This window comes from Ricinus communis, chromosome 7 (genome assembly GCF_019578655.1).
Source record: "Ricinus communis isolate WT05 ecotype wild-type chromosome 7, ASM1957865v1, whole genome shotgun sequence".
NCBI lineage: Eukaryota > Viridiplantae > Streptophyta > Magnoliopsida > Malpighiales > Euphorbiaceae > Ricinus > Ricinus communis.
This window is the reverse complement of record NC_063262.1, coordinates 16527634-16546433: the sequence shown is the minus strand read 5'-3', so window position 1 is coordinate 16546433 and position 18800 is coordinate 16527634. Positions and strand designations below refer to the sequence as shown.

The 18800-nt window shown below is 38.3% G+C and overlaps 1 non-coding gene across 1 annotated transcript; it reads left to right on the top strand.

The window, feature by feature from the left end:
• Positions 1 to 17990: 17990 nt before the first annotated feature.
• LOC112533860 lies at positions 17991 to 18097 on the top strand. The gene has a single exon (XR_003078213.1). It is a non-coding gene; the product is annotated as a small nucleolar RNA R71 (small nucleolar RNA).
• The last annotated feature ends 703 nt before the right edge of the window (positions 18098 to 18800 follow it).

The window sequence follows — 18800 nt, the reverse complement described above, 5'->3', positions numbered from 1 at the left end:
AGTGCAATAGAGAGTTGCGGGGAGTAAGAATCCCGGAATCGCAAGGTTCCGAGTGCAAAACAGTAGTGGAAGCAATTCAAGAGGCAGTTTGGGAGATTAATCAAAGTGTAGATCCAGGTTTGGAGCTGTTCATCCAATTCAAGAGAAAAGGGTGTACATGTTTTATTTTCATTATTCTTTCATTATAATTGATTTCCTAGATTGTTTTAAACATGAACATGTTTAGCTAGACTGATTTAATCCATCGGGATTTCTTTACTATGTTGGCTTGATATTATATTGTTGGATTGTTTGAGTTGGTTTTGTATTATTCTTGTTTTCAGTATTAATAAGATTATGCATTATTCATGAGACGTTGTGAGTTGTGATGTTTAGATTGCTTTATGAGATTGAGAAATCCGTTTCGCAATTGGAATTTTGAATAACAAGAACTGGTTAATAATCGCTTAGAGATAAGGATAATTAACTAGCCAGATTAGGAATTAACAAAGCTTAATAGAGGCGGATTAAAGCTTAATGCTAATTTAAGAATCAATCGTTAGGAAGAGATTCCAACTTTAGGTTATTAGGTTTAGAATTCGGTTATCTCGAGAGAAACCGAATTAAGAATTCGTCACGGGTAGCATAATTAGACTCACCGATCCTTTATCTTTTGTTCGGTTGCCAACTAGTTTAGATTCCCTTTGGGTTTGTCTTCTTGTCTTGATTATTTCATTTATCAATTACTCCTGCATCTCCCTCGGAACTTAGCTTGTAGTTAATAGTTAGTTTAGAAATTATTCATTATCCGTTTTAGGTTAATATAACAAAGAACAAAGGAGTAACTCTGGGCTTTCACTTTTCCGAGGAATACGACCTTGATACTCGCCATTAGTGTTAGACTGCATCGGTAGGTTGACTGCCTTAGGTGTAGGTTGCATAAAGAGCCCATCAGTTCCCTTTGGGTTTGCTTTCTTGTCTTGGTTATTTTAGTTATCAATTACTCTTGCATTTCCCTTAGAACTTAGCTTGTAGCTATTAGTTAGTTTAGAAATTATTCATCATTCATTTTAGGTTAATATAACAAAGAACAAAGGAGTAATTCTGGGCTTTCACTTTCCCGAGGAATACGACCTTGATACTCGCCATTAGTGCTATACTGCATCGATAGGTACACTGCTTTAGATTGTAGCTAACACAAGTAGCACACATCACCCAAGATTCAACTCATGATCTATTTGAAATGTTCCTACTTATAAGTACTTAAGCCTAAGTATTGGAAAGCCTTAGCCCAAAGACATGTGGAGTCAAGGCCCAGGCCCAAAATATGTAGGCTTTATACTTATACTGAGAAACATTGCTTTATTTTGAAATCTGCTTTGAGAGCTTATGACATGCGTTTCGGGCCTACTATCCCTAATTAATAGAGAGCCTAAATCTAAAATCCTAGGAAACAAAAGACCTACCATGAACCGTGTGCGGGAATAATAAGGTTGGAAGGATGATTTTTGTTTTAATGTGTGTGCTAACCTTTTTCTTATCTTTGTGCATAACATGTGCATCATGCATCTCATGCATCGCACTAACCCTTTTTTTAGCCATATAGATTCTACTTTGGTTGGAAGAGGTAAGATAGCCGAAGGCTGAAATGGGTACCCATTTCTTCAAGGATCTGAACCATATTATAGCTTTTTACAAGACTAAGGTGCCAAGCTACCACCAAAGCTACATTTGAAATGGCCAACAAAAGAATTAACGAGCTAGACGTAGAGATCCTCAAGAATTCCATCATCGACAATCTAAGGGGTGTAATTCGGAAAGAACTCCAATAGCTTTTGGCCAGAATGGCTACAAACCAAGCCTCACCTACTAATCCAATTGCACCAGCTAATCCCCCTGCTATTCACCCGATTCGGTTATGGCTTGCAAGCCATGACCTTCTTGCTACTACTAATGCTAATACCGAAGACCCTGCTAAAAGAGGAGTGGCTCAGAATTTCTAGGATTTTGATGAATATGTGTTGGACCAAGCCAAAAGGGAAACAATATTTACCAGTAATGAAGCTGTAAATGGCTCAAGTGCTAGGCTTGAGAAGATGCAAGCCATGCTGGAAATCAATGGATTGGACTCGACCTATGATTTTGAAGAATTAACGTTGACTGGTGAGAACAAGCTTCCTACAAAGTTCAAGATGCCTGAGATGAAAAATTTCAATAGGATTGGTGATCCGAAGGTTCATCTAAAGCAATATGTGACCATCATGGGAACTACACAGCTGAGTAGGACCTAAGTTGTCAAGCTCTTTGTATTGTCACTAGAAGGATCTGCTATTTACTGGTATCATGGTTTGGAGAAATTCGTCAAAGTTTAATAGCGCGATTTGTGCAATTCGTTTGTTAAAAAATATGAGTATATTACTCAGTTGGAAGCCTCGATTAGAGATCTTGAGTCTACCAAATAGAAACCAAATGAGTCCTTCTCCAATTCTTGACTAGGTGGATGATGCGTGCTATCTGTGTTAGCTACAATCTAAGGTAGTGTACCTATCGATGCAGTCTAGCACTAATGGCAAGTATCAAGGCCGTATTCCTCGGGAAAGTGAAAGCCTAGAGTTACTCCTTTGTTCTTTGTTATATTAACCTAAAATTAGTGATGAATAATTTCTAAACTAACTAATAGCTACAAGCTAAATTCTAAGGGAGATGCAGGAGTAATTGATAACTAAAACAACCAAGACAAGAAAGCAAACCAAAAGGGAGCCTAAACTAGTTGGCAATCAAACAAAAGATAAAGGATTGGTGAGTCTAATTATGCTACCCGTGGATGAATTCTTAACCGAAATTCGGTTTCTCTCTCGAGATAACCGTATTCCTAAATCTAATAACCTAAAGTTGGAATCTCTTCCTAACGATTGATTCTTAAATTAGCATTAAGCTTTAATCCGCCTCTATTAAGCTTTGTTAATTCTTAATCCGGCTAGTTAATTATCCTTATCTCTAAGCGATTATTAACCAGTTCTTGCTATTCAAAATTCCAATTGCCAAATGGACTTCTCAATCACACAAAGCAATCTAAACACCACAATTCACAACGTCTCATGAATAATGCTATCTTATTATTACTGAAAGCAAGAAGAATACAAAACCAACTCAAACAATCCAACAATATAATATTAAGCCAACATAGTAAAGAAATCCCAATGGATTTAATCAGTCTAGCTAAACATGTTCATGTTTAAAATAATCTAGGAAATCAATTACAATGAAAGAATAATGACAATAAAACATGTACACCCTTTTCTCTCGAATTGGATGAATGTACTCCAAATCCTGGATCTACACTTTGATTAATCTCCCAAATTGCCTCTTGAATTGCTCCACTACTGTTTTGCACTCGGAACCTTGCGATTCCAGGATTCTTCCTCCCTGCAACTCTCTCTCGCACTCAATATTGTGCAGAAACCGAACCAGTCACCAGGGCTCTATGTCACTCCTTCCCCCTCTTTCTTTCTACCCTAAAAATACGTTTTCCTTATATATTTAATTCAGCACGACCGGAGTCCAGGTCGTGCTGAAACTATTGAAACTGTGGATCTCACCAACTAGGGTTTCACCACAGTCGTGTTGCCCCCCGTGCTAGCCATCACGGCCGTGTTGCTCCCCGTGCTGGACACCACGGGCCGTGCTGGAGGCCGTGGTGGCTACAGAAACCATGCTCAAACCATTATTTTGAAGACCAAGTTTTGATGGTTGGTCACGGCCAGAGTCCAGGCCGTGATGGTCAGCACGGCCTTGACTCAGGCCGTGCTCAATGTGTGCAACGCGGGCTCTTGTCCGATCTTGATGAATTCTCATCCGTTTCTGCACGTATTGATCTATAATTGCTTAAACACCGATGACGGTCCTATAAATGTTCCTGAAATGCAAAAGAACACAAAACACGGTTGATCTAGGAATAAAAGCACAATAATTGCTAAGAACATACGCAATAATATGCAAGAAAATATGTGTAAAACTATGCACATCAGTGGAGAAACAAGGCTGGGTTGATGAAGAACAAGCCTTCTGAAAAGGACCCAGTCTGTGTGGTGGTCCGAAATGTTCTTCCTAGTTGGGTCGAAAGGCTTCAAATGATGAACTCGAAGACTTTCATGAACCTGTATGATGATGGGCTTCAGGTCGAGGAAATCGAGAATGACAAAAGGAAGACTGTGCGAATCAACGGAAGGCCAAACTATTAGGTTGGAGGGAGTATAACTCTAGATGTGAATGTTGTAAAAACTTGATACGCTGCGTATGCAACTACAACTAAGGCAGTGAACCTATCGATATAACCTAGCACAACGTCAAGTATTAAAATATCATATCCCTCGGGAAAGTGAAATCTTAGAGTTACTACTTCATTCTTTATTATCTAGTCTGAAATTAATGATAGATGGTTTCTATATTTACTAATGACTAAAAGCTAAATTCTAAATGGAATGCGAGAATGAATGAGTAAATAGAACAATTAAGACAAGAAAGCAAACCCAAAAAGGTCCTACACTAGTTAGCAATCAAACAAAAGATAACAGATTGTTGAGTCCGATTATGCTACCCGTGGATGGATTCTTAACTGAATTTCGTTTCCCTCTCGAGACAACCGAATTCCTAAACCTAAGAACCTAAAGCTGGAATCTCTTCCTAACGATTGATTATTAAGTTAGCCTTAAGCTTTAATTCTCCCTCATTAAGCCTTGTTAATTCTTAATCCAAAAAATTAATTAACCTGATCTCACAATTAAATTTCTGAACTCAATTAGAATTTCTCAATTCCTAAAAGAATTCTATTAACAGTAATCAACATATTCAACATAAAGAAAACTAGATATAATTATTAATTGCAAATAGAATACAAGGAAACTCAACCAATCTCAAGAATTCAGTACAAAGCCAACATAGCAAGAAATGCCAATGGTTCAACCAACCTAGCTACACATGTTCATGTCTAAAGCAAATAAGAATTCAATTACAGTGAAAGAACAAAGAAATCGAAACATATACACAATTTTCCTAGAATTGGATGAACAACTCAAAGCCTTGATCTACATTGCAGTTGATCTCCAAAATTGCTCCTTGATTTGCTCTAAAACTCCTCCTCAATCTTCAATCCAAAACCTAGATCACGAATCTGACGTTCCAAGGTGGAATCCATTTCCTGGAAGCCCCTTGAAATGCTTGATAACACGTCTAGCAAAATTACAATGGAATATCAAAAGTCCAAATCGCCAATCCAAAACTCCCTTTTCTCTTTTTGGCTCGTTCCTTTTATTCATTGCGTAAATACGGATGTGTTCTAGCCTGTGTCCCTCAATACGGGCCGTGTTGGACTCCAATTGACAGAATGAATTGAATCGAGCATGGCCGTGTTCTTGGTCGTGTCATGCTCTAAGGCGTGGTACCCTCGGAAAATGTGCTACTTCAAAGTGCTTAAGCTACACAGCCTGGAATTTCTGCACGGGCTCCAACACGGGCCGTGCTGACTTCCTAAAAGTCAATAAGGTGAAACACCTCTAAAATTGCTCGAACACTAATGATGGACCTATAAAACCTCATGGAATACGAAAGGACATAAAACACGGATGATCTTGGAATAAAAACATAATAAATGCTAAGAAAATGCATAATAATATGCAAGCAAACATGTGTAAAACTATGCATATCAATAACTCTCGAGGAAGTTCTCAAACTTCAAACAACCTCTCTCAAAGTTCTTTTTGAGAGGTTAGTGCAGAATGACATGCTCCAACTAACCACTTCCACAAACACACCAAACCCAAATGCAAAAGCCAACACCTATTGTAAGTTCCACCAAGCACCCAACCATCACACAAACAACTGCATCTGACTGAAACAAGAAATTCAAGAACTTATCGATGCTAGAAAATTAACTGACCCAGACCAGCCCAATATCAGAAGAAACCCTCAGCCAAACTACAATACACACCATGACCAAACCAAGTGTCCATGATCACCCCTGACTTCAGTAAAGAGGAGGTCATGAACTCTTTCTGTTTTCTTTAGAAATTGGAGACTAGAGTTAAGCCCGATGATGAAAAAGTTTAATTGGAAGTAGAACCGAAAGACGAAAACGAAGAATAACCTTGATGTCTTAGTAAAGTTACCTAAGGAAAAATAAATATTAAAATGAATAAAAATACCAACAAAAATAATGGTGATAGGTATGGAAGGTTGTACTCGCGCGGGCTCAATTTAAGCTCGCGTGAGCTCAACTTAAGCTCCTGCGAGTTTGTCTAGGTAGCGCATAACCTATGACCTTGCATGTGCCAAAGGTAAGCTTGCACACACTCAGCCTGAACTCGTACGACTCTAATGTGCACATGCACGAGTTGAGTAGTTGACCTAGGGGGCATTGTCTCTGCATTTGGCCTCGCGCCTGTTCATCTCTGAGCTCGCACGAGTCCTTGCCATGAACTCGTGTGAGCTCAGCCTAGACAGAGGTCAGCTCCTAGTTGATGTGTCGCTCATCCATTGGCTGACAGGTTTAGGCGGGATTTGTCCCTCTAATAAGGGGACAGCACTTGGCAAACCCTGTAAAATACAAATTGGGACTTTATGTCAAGGGTTGAGATTTTTAGGATTTGAAACTTGTGTCAAAAATTAAATACTTTGGTAAAAAATATGTTGCTAAAAAGGGAAGATTTCCTTTAAGAAACATAAAAAATTAATTCCTTTTTCTTAAGGAATTTTCTCCGTAAAAGGTTGTTGTATTTCCTTTTCGAATTTTTGGAAGATCAATTTGTTCTCAAAAAACAAAGGTAGCCAATTGAGGGCAAAAATTATTTCCATTTTATATATTTCTCACACTCATTGCATTCAAATTCTTGTTCATTTTTTGTTTTAGTTAATGCAATTATTTTTCATTATCCTTATATCGAGTGATTCGGGTTCGAATAGTGATGAGCAGCTAATTGGTGAATCTTGCATCATGGAAGTGTGGAAGCAAGGGGAAAGGAAGTCAATCATGGTCATTGAGATCTAGCACAATTCCATGGATGAGTTTTAGCTCCAAGATGGTACTGCTAAAAATATTTAGCGGGACAATGATTCTGATAAAGAGACTAGTCAAGAAGCCAAGAGCAATGACAAGGGTTAACAGGATTTGAAACAAGTAAAGAAGAGTTCAGAAGAAGAGGGTTCATAAGATTATGAGCTGTTGGGAGAGCTGAAGAAGAACAAGAAAACTGCTGACATCTGGAAATTGCTGATGCACACTCATTGGACCACAGAAAGGCTCCGATTCAAGCCTTGTCCAACATAACGATAAGTATAGTAGCTACCCTGAGGAAATTATTAAGAGTGTAATAGACAAAGCCACTAGGATGATTACTTTCTCATATGAAGACCTACTACTAGAGAGAAGAGACCCACAATAAGGCTTTATACATTTTAGCTAAAGTGAAAGAGAAGAGGACTCCTTGTGTGATGGTGGATGATGGGTAAGCCATAATGTCTATCCTTCTAGCATCCTTCCTAAATTCGAAATGAATGCAAACGATCTGAAGCCTTCTGTAATACCCGAAATTTTTATATATTTAATACTGAGTATTTATTTATTTATTTAATTAATTTTATTTTATTTTTAGTTGGTTTAATTTGAAATGATTTAATGGAAATTTTAATATTAGTCAATTAAATGAATTATTTTTCTATACCCAATTAGTTGAAATTTTAAGAATTAATTCAGTAAATTATTTGAAGGGTAGAATATATTGTTGGTTATTCTAATTTTTCCCCAATGTATGTGTATATGTATATGTATAAATAAAATTATATATATTGGAAAATTTTGGAAGAAATTGTAAAGGATGTTTTTATAAAAGAATTTTGAAAAAATTGGTATTTTAATTGATTAGTGGTATTAAATTTTAAGTTGGAAATTTATTATTTAAATTAATTTTGTGTTAGGACTAAATTGGAAATTTATTTTGGAATAAGTATTGAAAGTATAATTTTATTTTTATAGGGTTTTAATGGAAATTTGTGAGTTTGGTATTTTCGTAAATAAATATGTCGGTCAGGGGTATTTATGTAATTATGTATTTTCAATAATTCGGATTTAGCCCAAATTAATTAGTTAAGGGTTTAATTGAAAGGCTAAAGAAAAGTTTAAGGGTTAAATTGGAGTTATGCTGGATGAAATTGTAAGTAATTAAGAAAGTTGAGGGACCAAATTGTAATAAGGAAAAGTTCAGGGGTCAATTGTCGATATAGAAGAAAGGAAAGAAGCGAGTGTCGAGGGAGAGAAGAAGTCAGGGGGAAGAAGAGGGAGGCTCGCTGCCGTCCGTGGCAGCCGGTGTTTTGCGTTCGCTTGGTCCCCGATGGAGATGGTGGCGAGAAGCGGCATAATCAAGTAAGGAGAGGCGGCATCCCGAGCTGCCCACCGCTTTCTACCGATCTTGGCGATCGGCCTCCTCGAGACAATCCTTTCATGGCATTGCTTCGGCTTTAGTGGCCTTGAGGAGAGAGTTCCGACAAAGTGGTGGCAGCCGTATTTTTTGGCTTTTTCGGAAAGCTCCGGCGGAGGATGGACGATCGGAGGACGTATCCTGACTCTCCTCAACTCAAGCTTCGCATTGGCACTGGTTTCATGGCGATCGGGCTTCGTTTGCGAATCGATGGCCGAGATCGTCCACAAATCTCTCCGGACGATCGGGTGTCAGATCGGGAAATCAGAAGCAAGAATCATCATCAGCGCGTCGTTGTGAGTCCGATGGTGTGTTCGGATCGTCGATCGGACTTCGGCAGCCAGAGGCGAGTCGACCGAGCGATCAAACGTCTTGGTAATTTTCTCTGGCCGTTGATCTTGGAAATCCTTTGATTTAGAATTATGCTTATTGTTTTGTGTTGAGTATTTAATATTTGTGAGTCAAAAATAATTATCTGTCAGTTTGCCTGCCTCGTATTTTGTGCTGTGTGGCGGAGTCAGGAAATAGTGAAGTCTGGGGACCCGAATCCCGTTGTCTGGATTGTTGGATATTTGTAGTGTTTTTCTGGCAGGTCCTGGACCCATTTTTATGGGGGGTAATGTCCGTGTTGTAAGGGAAGTTCTGCTGGATTTTCGGTAGAATTCCCCTGAGTCGAGATTCTTAGACAGTCAGTCCTAGGAATCTAGACCTAGGGTCAATTGTAATTGTTCAACATAATTCATAAATTATTTTCCGTGATTAGATGATCTGTCTGTTCAGCTTGCTCCAACCGAGGCACCGGAGCAGATCTAGGAGGTCGCCCAAAACCTGTGAGTTAAAGTCATTTAATCATTGCACTATTGCTAAGTCTGATTTTAATATGCTATTTTAGAATTTGTGCTTAATATGATTATTAGTATCGCAAAATAAATAATTTCACTTGATTATTAATTATTGAAAATAATATAAATATTATTATTAGTAACGCTATAATAATGCAGATATTATTATTTTCTTCAACACGAATTGCACGTTGTCTTATCCTAAATTTTTAATCTTTATTTTGATATGTGTTGAATGATTTCATTAGACAATGATATTTATTAAATGTGATGATTGCGTTTTGGGAAATATGGCTTTTGTAGAACATGTCGCCTGATGGGTTACATCAGGACCGCGTGCGCACCAGTAATGATAATGGACATAAGATTATTATGGATTTGTTTGCCCTAATCGAGCATTGCTCTCTAGGCTGAGTTCAGTTGATTGCCAGAGTTAAGGTCCCTGATCGAGCAACGCTCTTTGGGCGTCGGCTTATTTGGAATTCAAGTGTTCAGGCTGGAGGTAAGGACCCTGATTGAGCTTGCTCTCTGGGCGCCGGCTTATTTGGAATTCAAGTGTTCAGGCTAGAGGTAAGGACCCTGATCGAGCTTGCTCTCTGGGCGCCAGACCTGTTGGATTAAGAGAGCCAAAAGGCTACTGAGCCACTCGTCCCGTAAGAGTAAAAATATATTTTATTTATTTATTTATTATGGTATGATTATATTATGAGTTGTATTTACATGCATGGTTTGATATACTGATTCGAATAATTAATATTTTCTGTGAAGACTGCAATAGTCTCTAGATTATTTGATTTTAACTCACTCTCGAGACTGACAGTCTCAATTTTTTTTTTTTCATATGTGTGACTGTTAGTCTTCCCGCGACTCTTATTCAGTAACCCGACTCCTTCATCATCGGGTGATGTATTTGATTTGGTATGTAAATTGGTAAAGCTGAGATTCTCCGCAATAGTAATAGTAGATGTATCAATTGTAATTTTCTGTAGTTTCGGGTCTCGCCTAATTCTTTCGGCAGACCGATTCAATTGTGTAACATTTAATGTTAAGATAATTTGTGGCTTTAATAATATTAATTTGAGATGAGATTTGATTGAGTTAGTGAGTGCCAGGCTTACTACGGGATTCGGTAGCCTTACGCCTACCCATTCTCTAGTGCCGGTCACGGGCCCATAGGTGGGGTCGTGACACCTTCACACATGGTCATAAGAGCCTATGATGAGACGAGGAGAAAGTGGAAGGGACAATCTTAACTTTGGTAAAAACAGGTCTTATAGAATCCAGGGTCGAATTCACAATCCTAGACATCCTAGTAACTTTTGCACGACTTGAAAGATTTTAACCATGGGTAAAAAATCTAATTTTTGACAACTTGAAAGATTCTAACCATGTGAAGGGCCCTCGCGCTTTTTAGGTCTTTTTACAAAACTTTCTTGAAACTTTAAGGAAGCTCTAGCCAATCTGAGATCTTTTAATATACTGCTATATAGATACTCAAACATGATGTTAGCAATATTTAAATTGGGTGTTAAGATAAAAAATAGAGATCAATTGAGTCTTAGGTCAACAATCTCCATCTTTTTGATTTTGACAACCAGAATGATTAAAAATACAAAATTGGTCATGTATAAGTGCAATTAGTTATATATAACGAGTAAGTTTGAATTTTGCCCATGTAGTTTTCCCTTGTTTGCTCCCCTTCTCTCCCTTTTGCAAAATTAAAGAGTAACTAAATAAAGACATAATTGATAAGAAGAGAAACTAAGGCAATAATAATTATATTACTTGAGAGATGTATGATCAACATGATAGACGATGGGCTCTTTATGCAACCTACACCTAAGGCAGTGAACCTACCGATGCAGCCTAGCACTAGTGAGTATCAAGGTCGTATCCTTGGAGATCGGGTGAACCTAGAGTTACTACTGTTTGCTATGTTATCTAGTCTGAAATAGGGTGTGAAAGTTCTAACGTACCAGCTAATGGTTATAAGTGCAAATAAGTAAATGAAGAACAACGGACAATCAAAAGACAATTGCAAAGAGAGAAACAAACCCAAAAGGGAGCCTAAGTGATGGAATTCTAAAAATGGATTGTATGGATTGCCGATCTTGCTTACCCGTGCCTAAATCCTGAATTGAATCCCGGTTCCTCTCTCGAGCTTACCGGATTCCTAAACCTGCACTAACCTAATGGAATCTCTTCCTATCGGATGACTACAGATTAGCATTAAGTATGATTTAAAACTATTAAGAGTTATTAGTTCTTAATCCGGCGAGTAAATCAACTTTATCTCTAAGTTTAACTACCAGTCCTTACTATTCAATGTCCAGTTGTAACAAGCATTTCTCAATGTCAAGAAACAACCTAATAAACAATTAATCCAACGTCTCAAATTAACTGAATCAAACTTTTATTACTGAATAGCAAGAAGATTGCAAGAATGACAATTATAAAAACTAACAATTAAGCATAATCCATCAACAAAGGTGAACCCTAATGGATTCAAAAGATCTAGCTACTCATGTTCATGGTTAAAGCAATTAGGGAACAAAATAAGGAAAAACAAATTAAAGGCATGTACACCCTTCTCTTTCAAGCTGAATGAGAAACCCTAAAATTGCAAAATTCGAAATCTCAAACCCTAGTTGCCTCTTGAATGCTCCCAAAGTTTGTCTTGATCTTCAATTCGATGTTGGAACAAGTGAAATCCCCCCTTTAATTGATGAATTTTTGATCTCTCAAGGTCTACAATTGAGGTATAGGAAATAATTGATTAAGTGTGTGTCTTGGAATTGAGTCCAAAAATTGTCCCCCCTCCAAAAGAACTCAAAATTGCCTATATAGTTGATTCAAGACACGAGTCCAGTCAGGATGATTCAAAGACCACGGAGTCCGTAGTGTCAATCATGGAGTCTGTTGTGTTGACTCCTTCCAAGCCGTGCCCAAGCCGGTCGAGCCACCACAGGCCGTGGTGGCTACTAAGTCGTACGAAATGGCACAATTGGGGATAGCCTCTTCAGAATTCAGACGCACGAGTCTCAGCCGTGCTCAACCCCCTAAAAGGTTCTCACCCAATTTGATGGATTTTGGTTCAGTAATCACACGTATTTCCCTCGATTATTGATGGTGTCCTTCGAAATGACTCAAACGAGAAAGGAAACAAAAGACAGGTGATTCTAGCATAAAACGGGATAATCATGCATAAAAATGTAAACAATCGGGCATGAAAACATGTGTAGTATGATGCTTATCAAATTACCCCACACTTAAACTTTTGCTTGTCCTCAAGCAATCAACAACTCACTCCTCAAACAGATACCAAATAACTCAATCAAATGCATTGCAGGAGGTTAGCTCAAAACAAATTTCAAAACTTCATAATGATTTTTCCCAAAATCCCCATATCACTAAATCCTTAAGAGAGAGAACAAACTTAATAAAGTTGCTAAAGTTAAAATGATAAACCATCTAAATTGAGAAATTGAGAACCATGCCTTACAAGATGTCACTCAAAACACACAAGTGTATATAGGTGAAAGAAGATCGCCAAGCTCTCAACGCAAAAATACAGAAAAAGTGCTTACCATAAGCTTGCTTATAGATCCAATCTCCACTACTACGAAATAATCAATAATCATGATCAAAGGGTCTTGAGCCAGGTTGTAATGTGGTTAAGGTAGGGTACGTATAAATATGGAAAGTAGGCTACAAGTTGCTGGAAGTTAAGCAAGTAATGCAAGAAAGTAACGAAGGATCAAGTGTTGTACCAAAATGAACACTAAGTTGCTTTAAAAATAAGATGATGCTCAAAATGAACTAAATTAATACTCTTTTTTTTTATTGAATATATATATACTATGTATATATATTACAACAGCTTATGTAGGGGTTGTTGGTTATTGACACATACAATAAGACTGAATATCAAAATTTTTTTCTTTTTTTAATTGAAGGGAGCATCTATGAAAAATCTAGCAACTTAGTGAAATATATGATTGCAAATTGATCTAAAATAAAATGCAGCATAAACTTACATAATTTCCAACAACAATGGTAGAAAGAATGGTCAAATGAATAGAAGTGATAAAATGAGTGTCGCTGTTATTATTATCACGAAAGGATAGGCTAAGGCTCAAAATTGGTTCACTAAGGGAAAAACAGGGTTAGGCTTTTTGGCCAAATTGTGTAAATCCTAAGTGCCCAAATCATCTCACGATTATTGAGAATTCATGTAATCTCAAAAGATATCGTAAAGCAAGTTCTAGAAACAAAGATTCTGTACAATGCTCACTAATGAAAGAAAAGGGACTATAATAGTGATGCACCAATTGGCTCAAAATCTCACCATTTGAGTGGGTTAAAATTGCATGAATTCTCAAACCAAAGTTTAAACAGTCAATCACAATAATAAGCAACAATATTAACAGTGTTCTATATCTAAGATAAAGTAAAATGGAAGAATTTAAGGAAAAATACCGGTTTTACCCTGGGCCGGATTGTAATTAAGAGATTCGTTCATTGCCTTCTTCCAACAAGGTTCGATAAAAGCTATAAGGGAATCCATTCAAAGGAGAAAAAGTCATCAACTACTCGATTAAAACAAAACTCAAGATAAGGACAGTAATAATGAATGGACTCAATCAATAAGGGATATTAAAACAAGATATAAATAGCAAAGATAAAATTGGTACCGCACAAATCTACTTGCATCTACCCCACACTTGTGAAAAACACTGCCCTCGCAGGAACAAGGTAGGCACTCCAAAATAAAAGGAATAAAATCACGAAATGAAGCTAATTATGGGAGTCCATAAAAGAAATTAGAAAACTAAGAGAAAAACAAGACGATAAAAAGAGATAAAAACTAGAAAGTCTACTAGATACTGCCCTTGATGTGTACTTTAACACTTTAAAATATGTTAGTCCTCAAAATTACGTACGAGCATCAAGTAGGCTAACTCCTACAAAATTCAAGAATAAACACATTCCAAGCAACATCTAGTAAAAGGTTCAATAAGATAACATCTCCTCAAAATCAAACTTACTAAAAACAGACTGAAATATCTAACTGCAAATGACTACATAAAATAAAATAAAAAATGTCCAAAAATTCAGAGAGCAAAAATAGATTCGAGAATGCCTCCCGAAGGAGCTTCTTTTTGTTCGAGTCGTCTAGCTGGACTCTGGATCAGCATTCCTGCATCGCGAGCAAATTAAGAAGGTAGGCTCAATGTAACTTGGGGCTCGAGGCATATAAGCGCAATGAAAAGGTCCGATGTGTGCAGTAGATGACCAAGGGGGTGCTCTGTGGACCGATTTGGGATGTCCATTCATCCACTCCGAATTTCGGCTAAGTGACCTGTCAAAAACAAACTTGCAACTACCCTTCTCGGGTCTATCACAGCACAAAGTCTCATATTGATACAAGTTATTTTTTTCAGATAAATAACACATACTAGTAGGGGAAAAAAACATGTATAGCATCATCCATTTGTACATCTTGTGGTTGTGTATTACATGCAAGATCAATTCCATCAATATAACAAATGGCACGAACATGGTCGGTGGAAGAACTATCAAATGAGGGTAAACTAAAAGTGACACAGTCGTCCCCTACATTAAGTTCTAACTTCCCCTCAAATAGGTCTATTTTAGCTCTAGCTGTGGCAAGGAAAGGTCTCCCCAAAATTAATGGTACACCATGCTCATTGTCCATATCCAAAACCACAAAGTCCACAGGAAATATGAACTTATCTACCTTAACTAGCACATTTTCCACAATTCCCCTAGGAAGCTTAATGTAATTGGCCGCCTAATTGAATGCACATCCTAGTGGATTTTGCCTCCCCCAAACCTAGCTTATTGAACAAACTAGTGGGCATGACATTTATGCTAGCCCCCAAATCAGCTAATGCATCATCAACACATAAATTACCTAAAGTGCAGGGAATAGTGAAACTCCCTGGATCGTGACGTTTCTCTGGCAACTTGCTCTGAAACACCGCTGAGCACTCCTCATTAAGCTGAACATAGGCGACCTCCTCCAACTTCCTTTTTCTGCTAAGTATGTCTTTTAAGAATTTAGCATACTTCGTGATGGGTGCTACTCGTGTTAGCTACAATCTAAGGCAGTGTACCTATCGATGCAGTCTAGCACTAATGGCGAGTATCAAGGTCGTATTCCTCGAGAAAGCGAAAGCCCAGAGTTACTTCTTTGTTCTTTGTTATATTAACCTAAAATGGATGATGAATAAATTCTAAACTAACTATTAACTACGAGCTAAGTTCTAAGGGAGATGCAGGAGTAGTTGATAAGTGAAATAATCAAGACAAGAAGACAAACCCAAAGTGAATCTAAACTAGTTGGCATCCGAACAAAAGATAAAGGATCAGTGAGTCTAATTATGCTACCCGTGGATGAATTCTTAACCGAATTCGGTTTCTCTCTCGAGATAACCGAATTCCTAAACCTAAAGTTGGAATCTCTTCCTAACGATTGATTCTTAAATTAGCATTAAGCTTTAATCCGCCTCTATTAAGCTTTGTTAATTCTTAATCCGGCTAGTTAATTATTCTTATCTCTAAGCGATTATTAACCAGTTCTTGTTATTCAAAGTTCCAATTGCCAAACGGATTTCTCAATCTCATAAAGCAATCTAAACATCACAATTCACATTGTCTCATGAATAATGCATAATCTTATTAACACTGAAAACAAGAAGAATACAAAACCAACTCAAACAATCCAACAATATAATATCAAACTAACATAGCAAAGAAATCCCAATGGATTTAATCAATTTAGCTAAACATGTTCATGTTTAAAATAATCTAGGAAATCAATTACAATGAAAGAATAATGAAAATAAAACATGTACACCCTTTTCTCTCGAATTGGATGAATACCCAAATCTAGATCTACACTTTGATTAATCTCCCAAATCGCCTCTTGAATTGCTCCACTACTGTTTTCGGAATCTTACGATTCCCGGATTCTTACTCATCAGAACTCTCTCGCACTCGATTGTGCGAATCGAACCAGCCACTAGGGCTCAATGTCACTCTTTTTCCCTCTTTTCTCTAAGAAAAATGAATTTTTCTTATATATTTAACTCAAAGACTACCGTGGTCAAGGTCAGGCCGGTCGACTCACGGAGTCCATGCCGGTCGAAACTATGGATCTCACCAACTAGGGTTTCACCATGACCGTGTTGCTCCCCGTGCTGGCCACCACGGGCCGTGCTGGAGGCCGTGGTGGCTACGGAAACCGTGCCCAAACTATTGTTTTGAAGACCAAGTTTTGATGGTTGGTGCAAGGAATAGTGAAACTCCACAATTCCCCTAGGAAGCTTAACAGAACGGTCAGCTAATTGTATGCACATCCTAGTGGATTTTGCCTCCCTCAAACCTAGCTTATTGAACAAACTAGTGGGCATGACATTTATGCTAGCCCCCAAATCAGCTAATGCATCATCAACATATAAATTACCTAAAGTGCAAGGAATAGTGAAACTCCCTGGATCGTGATGTTTCTCTGGCAACTTGCTCTGAAACACCGCTGAGCACTCCTCATTAAGCTGAACATAGGCGACCTCCTCCAACTTCCTTTTTCTGCTAAGTATGTCCTTTAAGAACTTAGCATACTTCGGCATCTGCTCCAATGCATCAATAAAAGGCAAGTTAATATGCAGTTGTCTAAGAATATCTAAAAACTTACTGAACTGCTCTTTCGCCTTTGCTTGTTTATCTCTAGCAGGATAAGGAATCTTAGGTTGATATTCCTTAACTGGAATTGATTTCACCTTTTGTCCCTCAGGTTCCCTAACCTTACTGCTTGCCTTAACCTACACATCAATAGTGGCATCATCAAAAACAGGCTTAGAAGGAGCTGAAACTAACTTACCTGAACGCAAAGTAATGGCGTTCACGTGCTCCCTCGAGTTAGACTCAGTGGTGCTCGGAGGCCTCATCGCCTTCGCATAACATCTTAGAGATTTGGCCAATCTGGGTCTCCAAGTTCTGAATCAAGGCCTGCTGGTTCCTAAGTGCACTATCAGTTTGCTGGAACCTCATCTCCGTAGACGTCACAAACTTCATCATAAGCTCCTCTAAATTTGACTTCTTTTCTGGTAGAGGAGCTCAGGCACGCTGTCTGATGAATTCTCCGAAAACCAGTGCACCCTAAGCGTTATTATTCCTCCAATCAAGTTGGGATGATTGCGCCACCCGTGGTTGTATGTATTCATCGTAAGGATCGTTCTCACCGCTTGGGGCATTCCCCATATAATCAACCTGTTCAACATCAGAAGACATAGCAGAATTAGATGGAAAAGTAGTAGAGGATGAAGCAAACATACCTCCCGCGGTACAATTTGCACTGTAATGCGGGCCACCACAAAACTCGCAGCCAACGTTCGCTGCATGAATCGGCATTTGGAGTTGGTCGATCTTCTTGGCTAGAAGCTCCACTTGAGCTGCCAAGGTTGCTGTAGAGTCCACTTGGTTGACCACTCCCTGTCTTCCTGGTCGGCTCCTAGAGGATTGCCACTGATAGTTGTTCATGGCCATTTCCTCTATCAAGTTCTGAGCCTGCTCGGGCATCTTACTATTTAGCGCCCCACCTGCTGCAGCATCCACCATCTGCCTCGTTGCAAGGTTCAACCCGCTGTAGAAGGTCTGAACCTGCATCCACATTGGCAATCCGTGATGTGGGCAGCATCTCAAAATATCTTTAAATCTCTCCCATGCATCGTACATGCTTTCATCATCAAACTGCACAAAAGAAGATATGTCATTTCTAAGTTTAGAAGTTTTAGCGGGAGGAAAATACTTATATAAAATTTTTTCGGCCAACGCCTTCCAGGTAGTGATCGTCTGTTGTGGAAGAAATTGCAGCCATCTCTTTGCTCTGTCCCTCAAGGAAAATGGAAACAATCTCAGCCTAATGGCATCATCGGTTGTTCCATTTATCTTGAATGTGTCACAAATCTCCAAAAAGTTGGAGATATGTGCATTGGGATCCTCGCTGGGCAATCCTCCAAATTGCACGCTTTGCTGGATCATCTGGATAACATTGGCCTTTATCTCAAAATTATTGGCCGCTACAGCAGGTCTGACTATACTTATTTTCGTCCCATCTAAAGATGGTCGAGCAAACTCATACATTGTCCTCTGATCGTCGTTGGCCTGGGGATCATGGTTTTCCATCGTGTCTAGTCTATCCACAGGTACCTCAACCTCAATCTCCTCCTCTTCTAATTGCAACCTCTTCCTTAAGAGTCTGAGGATCGTTCTGGATCAGATAGAGGCTCTATAAGATTCGAGTTTGAGCTCCTGGTCATAAACTACCTGAAACCGAAAGTCCACACAACCACTAATCAACAAAAACAATATAATAATAAATAATAAATAATAAAAAAAATAAAAAAAGAATAAATGAATAAACAAATAATGACTAAATTAACACAAAAACAATTCACTCTAGTTCACCGTTACTGTGTTCCCCGGC